We start from the raw sequence: 6,487 nt of genomic DNA on the forward strand, positions 1-6,487 counted from the left end.
TCTCCCACATGGAAAGTGCCAGGAGGGAGAAGTGGGGATTATGTTTAGACTTTCTCGGAACTGCTTCAAATCAACTAGATATCTTTGTGCTGTAAATCTCCCAACAGCCAAACGCAAAAGCAGCAAACATCTCGCTGTATGTCCCACATCCAAAGTGCCAAGAGAGAGCTTGCTCTCCCTGTCTTTGAGTACTGTTTTCACTGTCCCGGTTACCTCTTTGCTAACATTCTCTTCAGAGCTGCAGTGAAACCAGGAACCACGTGGAGAAGGCACCCACACTGAAAGTGCCTGGAGGGAACATTGGGGCTTCTTCTCAGTGTCTCTGACATAGGGTTTCACTGTCCCGGGAAAGTCTCTGCTAACACCGTGCAGAGCGCTGTGCCCAATATACAGAAACGTCTTGCGGTATCTCCTACAGGGAAAGTGCCAGGAGGGAATTGTGGAGCTTGTTCTCAGTGTCTCTGAGAATTGCTCTGATTATCTGTGTGACCTCTTTGCTAAGACTCTCCAGAGAGCCGTCCTCAAAACAAACACACATCTTGACATATCTCCCACATTGATCGCAGTGTCTCCAGAAACGGCATTCAAGGAGCCAGGACCTTTTCTCCCTACACTGTCCATTGGGTTGTCCTCAAAACCAATATACATCCTGCTATATCTCCCACATGGAAAGTGCCAGGAGGGAGAAGTGGGGATTATGTTTAGACTTTCTCGGAACTGCTTCAAATCAACTAGATATCTTTGTGCTGTAAATCTCCCAACAGCCAAACGCAAAAGCAGCAAACATCTCGCTGTATGTCCCACATCCAAAGTGCCAAGAGAGAGCTTGCTCTCCCTGTCTTTGAGTACTGTTTTCACTGTCCCGGTTACCTCTTTGCTAACATTCTCTTCAGAGCCGCAGTGAAACCAGGAACCACGTGGAGAAAGCACCCACACTGAAAGTGCCTGGAGGGAACATTGGGGCTTCTTCTCAGTGTCTCTGACATAGGGTTTCACTGTCCCGGGAAAGTCTCTGCTAACACCCTGCAGAGCGCTGTGCCCAATATACAGAAACGTCTTGCGGTATCTCCTACAGGGAAAGTGCCAGGAGGGAATTGCGGAGCTTGTTCTCAGTGTCTCTGAGAATTGCTCTGATTATCTGTGTGACCTCTTTGCTAAGACTCTCCAGAGAGCCGTCCTCAAAACAAACACACATCTTGACATATCTCCCACATTGATCGCAGTGTCTCCAGAAACGGCATTCAAGGAGCCAGGACCTTTTCTCCCTACACTGTCCATTGAGTTGTCCTCAAAACCAATATACATCCTGCTATATCTCCCACATGGAAAGTGCCAGGAGGGAGAAGTGGGGATTATGTTTAGACTTTCTCGGAACTGCTTCAAATCAACTAGATATCTTTGTGCTGTAAATCTCCCAACAGCCAAACGCAAAAGCAGCAAACATCTCGCTGTATGTCCCACATCCAAAGTGCCAAGAGAGAGCTTGCTCTCCCTGTCTTTGAGTACTGTTTTCACTGTCCCGGTTACCTCTTTGCTAACATTCTCTTCAGAGCCGCAGTGAAACCAGGAACCACGTGGAGAAGGCACCCACACTGAAAGTGCCTGGAGGGAACATTGGGGCTTCTTCTCAGTGTCTCTGACATAGGGTTTCACTGTCCCGGGGAAGTCTCTGCTAACACCGTGCAGAGCGCTGTGCCCAATATACAGAAACGTCTTGCGGTATCTCCTACAGGGAAAGTGCCAGGAGGGAATTGCGGAGCTTGTTCTCAGTGTCTCTGAGAATTGCTCTGATTATCTGTGTGACCTCTTTGCTAAGACTCTCCAGAGAGCCGTCCTCAAAACCAACACACATCTTGACATATCTTTCACATTGATCGCAGTGTCTCCAGGAACGGCATCCAAGGAGCCAGGAATTTTTCTGCCCACACTCTTCGGGGACAGTTCCTTAAAACCAATATACATCCTGCTATATCTCCCACATGGAAAGTGCCAGGAGGGAGAAGTGGGGATTATGTTTAGACTTTCTCGGAACTGCTTCAAATCAACTAGATATCTTTGTGCTGTAAATCTCCCAACAGCCAAACGCAAAAGCAGCAAACATCTCGCTGTATGTCCCACATCCAAAGTGCCAAGAGAGAGCTTGCTCTCCCTGTCTTTGAGTACTGTTTTCACTGTCCCGGTTACCTCTTTGCTAACATTCTCTTCAGAGCTGCAGTGAAACCAGGAACCACGTGGAGAAGGCACCCACACTGAAAGTGCCTGGAGGGAACATTGGGGCTTCTTCTCAGTGTCTCTGACATAGGGTTTCACTGTGCCGGGAAAGTCTCTGCTAACACCGTGCAGAGCGCTGTGCCCAATATACAGAAACGTCTTGCGGTATCTCCTACAGGGAAAGTGCCAGGAGGGAATTGTGGAGCTTGTTCTCAGTGTCTCTGAGAATTGCTCTGATTATCTGTGTGACCTCTTTGCTAAGACTCTCCAGAGAGCCGTCCTCAAAACAAACACACATCTTGACATATCTCCCACATTGATCGCAGTGTCTCCAGAAACGGCATTCAAGGAGCCAGGACCTTTTCTCCCTACACTGTCCATTGGGTTGTCCTCAAAACCAATATACATCCTGCTATATCTCCCACATGGAAAGTGCCAGGAGGGAGAAGTGGGGATTATGTTTAGACTTTCTCGGAACTGCTTCAAATCAACTAGATATCTTTGTGCTGTAAATCTCCCAACAGCCAAACGCAAAAGCAGCAAACATCTCGCTGTATGTCCCACATCCAAAGTGCCAAGAGAGAGCTTGCTCTCCCTGTCTTTGAGTACTGTTTTCACTGTCCCGGTTACCTCTTTGCTAACATTCTCTTCAGAGCTGCAGTGAAACCAGGAACCACGTGGAGAAGGCACCCACACTGAAAGTGCCTGGAGGGAACATTGGGGCTTCTTCTCAGTGTCTCTGACATAGGGTTTCACTGTGCCGGGAAAGTCTCTGCTAACACCGTGCAGAGCGCTGTGCCCAATATACAGAAACGTCTTGCGGTATCTCCTACAGGGAAAGTGCCTGGAGGGAATTGCGGAGCTTGTTCTCAGTGTCTCTGAGAATTGCTCTGATTATCTGTGTGACCTCTTTGCTAAGACTCTCCAGAGAGCCGTCCTCAAAACAAACACACATCTTGACATATCTCCCACATTGATCGCAGTGTCTCCAGAAACGGCATTCAAGGAGCCAGGACCTTTTCTCCCTACACTGTCCATTGGGTTGTCCTCAAAACCAATATACATCCTGCTATATCTCCCACATGGAAAGTGCCAGGAGGGAGAAGTGGGGATTATGTTTAGACTTTCTCGGAACTGCTTCAAATCAACTAGATATCTTTGTGCTGTAAATCTCCCAACAGCCAAACGCAAAAGCAGCAAACATCTCGCTGTATGTCCCACATCCAAAGTGCCAAGAGAGAGCTTGCTCTCCCTGTCTTTGAGTACTGTTTTCACTGTCCCGGTTACCTCTTTGCTAACATTCTCTTCAGAGCTGCACTGAAACCAGGAACCACGTGGAGAAGGCACCCACACTGAAAGTGCCTGGAGGGAACATTGGGGCTTCTTCTCAGTGTCTCTGACATAGGGTTTCACTGTCCCGGGAAAGTCTCTGCTAACACCGTGCAGAGCGCTGTGCCCAATATACAGAAACGTCTTGCGGTATCTCCTACAGGGAAAGTGCCAGGAGGGAATTGTGGAGCTTGTTCTCAGTGTCTCTGAGAATTGCTCTGATTATCTGTGTGACCTCTTTGCTAAGACTCTCCAGAGAGCCGTCCTCAAAACAAACACACATCTTGACATATCTCCCACATTGATCGCAGTGTCTCCAGAAACGGCATTCAAGGAGCCAGGACCTTTTCTCCCTACACTGTCCATTGGGTTGTCCTCAAAACCAATATACATCCTGCTATATCTCCCACATGGAAAGTGCCAGGAGGGAGAAGTGGGGATTATGTTTAGACTTTCTCGGAACTGCTTCAAATCAACTAGATATCTTTGTGCTGTAAATCTCCCAACAGCCAAACGCAAAAGCAGCAAACATCTCGCTGTATGTCCCACATCCAAAGTGCCAAGAGAGAGCTTGCTCTCCCTGTCTTTGAGTACTGTTTTCACTGTCCCGGTTACCTCTTTGCTAACATTCTCTTCAGAGCCGCAGTGAAACCAGGAACCACGTGGAGAAAGCACCCACACTGAAAGTGCCTGGAGGGAACATTGGGGCTTCTTCTCAGTGTCTCTGACATAGGGTTTCACTGTCCCGGGAAAGTCTCTGCTAACACCCTGCAGAGCGCTGTGCCCAATATACAGAAACGTCTTGCGGTATCTCCTACAGGGAAAGTGCCAGGAGGGAATTGCGGAGCTTGTTCTCAGTGTCTCTGAGAATTGCTCTGATTATCTGTGTGACCTCTTTGCTAAGACTCTCCAGAGAGCCGTCCTCAAAACAAACACACATCTTGACATATCTCCCACATTGATCGCAGTGTCTCCAGAAACGGCATTCAAGGAGCCAGGACCTTTTCTCCCTACACTGTCCATTGAGTTGTCCTCAAAACCAATATACATCCTGCTATATCTCCCACATGGAAAGTGCCAGGAGGGAGAAGTGGGGATTATGTTTAGACTTTCTCGGAACTGCTTCAAATCAACTAGATATCTTTGTGCTGTAAATCTCCCAACAGCCAAACGCAAAAGCAGCAAACATCTCGCTGTATGTCCCACATCCAAAGTGCCAAGAGAGAGCTTGCTCTCCCTGTCTTTGAGTACTGTTTTCACTGTCCCGGTTACCTCTTTGCTAACATTCTCTTCAGAGCTGCAGTGAAACCAGGAACCACGTGGAGAAAGCACCCACACTGAAAGTGCCTGGAGGGAACATTGGGGCTTCTTCTCAGTGTCTCTGACATAGGGTTTCACTGTCCCGGGAAAGTCTCTGCTAACACCGTGCAGAGCGCTGTGCCCAATATACAGAAACGTCTTGCGGTATCTCCTACAGCGAAAGTGCTTGGAGGGAATTGCGGAGCTTGTTCTCAGTGTCTCTGAGAATTGCTCTGATTATCTGTGTGACCTCTTTGCTAAGACTCTCCAGAGAGCCGTCCTCAAAACAAACACACATCTTGACATATCTCCCACATTGATCGCAGTGTCTCCAGAAACGGCATTCAAGGAGCCAGGACCTTTTCTCCCTACACTGTCCATTGAGTTGTCCTCAAAACCAATATACATCCTGCTATATCTCCCACATGGAAAGTGCCAGGAGGGAGAAGTGGGGATTATGTTTAGACTTTCTCGGAACTGCTTCAAATCAACTAGATATCTTTGTGCTGTAAATCTCCCAACAGCCAAACGCAAAAGCAGCAAACATCTCGCTGTATGTCCCACATCCAAAGTGCCAAGAGAGAGCTTGCTCTCCCTGTCTTTGAGTACTGTTTTCACTGTCCCGGTTACCTCTTTGCTAACATTCTCTTCAGAGCCGCAGTGAAACCAGGAACCACGTGGAGAAAGCACCCACACTGAAAGTGCCTGGAGGGAACATTGGGGCTTCTTCTCAGTGTCTCTGACATAGGGTTTCACTGTCCCGGGAAGTCTCTGCTAACACCGTGCAGAGCGCTGTGCCCAATATACAGAAACGTCTTGCGGTATCTCCTACAGGGAAAGTGCCAGGAGGGAATTGCGGAGCTTGTTCTCAGTGTCTCTGAGAATTGCTCTGATTATCTGTGTGACCTCTTTGCTAAGACTCTCCAGAGAGCCGTCCTCAAAACAAACACACATCTTGACATATCTCCCACATTGATCGCAGTGTCTCCAGAAACGGCATTCAAGGAGCCAGGACCTTTTCTCCCTACACTGTCCATTGAGTTGTCCTCAAAACCAATATACATCCTGCTATATCTCCCACATGGAAAGTGCCAGGAGGGAGAAGTGGGGATTATGTTTAGACTTTCTCGGAACTGCTTCAAATCAACTAGATATCTTTGTGCTGTAAATCTCCCAACAGCCAAACGCAAAAGCAGCAAACATCTCGCTGTATGTCCCACATCCAAAGTGCCAAGAGAGAGCTTGCTCTCCCTGTCTTTGAGTACTGTTTTCACTGTCCCGGTTACCTCTTTGCTAACATTCTCTTCAGAGCCGCAGTGAAACCAGGAACCACGTGGAGAAAGCACCCACACTGAAAGTGCCTGGAGGGAACATTGGGGCTTCTTCTCAGTGTCTCTGACATAGGGTTTCACTGTCCCGGGAAAGTCTCTGCTAACACCGTGCAGAGCGCTGTGCCCAATATACAGAAACGTCTTGCGGTATCTCCTACAGGGAAAGTGCCAGGAGGGAATTGCGGAGCTTGTTCTCAGTGTCTCTGAGAATTGCTCTGATTATCTGTGTGACCTCTTTGCTAAGACTCTCCAGAGAGCCGTCCTCAAAACAAACACACATCTTGACATATCTCCCACATTGATCGCAGTGTCTCCAG

The sequence above is a fragment of the Larus michahellis genome, unplaced genomic scaffold (assembly GCF_964199755.1).
Source record: "Larus michahellis unplaced genomic scaffold, bLarMic1.1 SCAFFOLD_92, whole genome shotgun sequence".
Classification (NCBI taxonomy): domain Eukaryota; kingdom Metazoa; phylum Chordata; class Aves; order Charadriiformes; family Laridae; genus Larus; species Larus michahellis.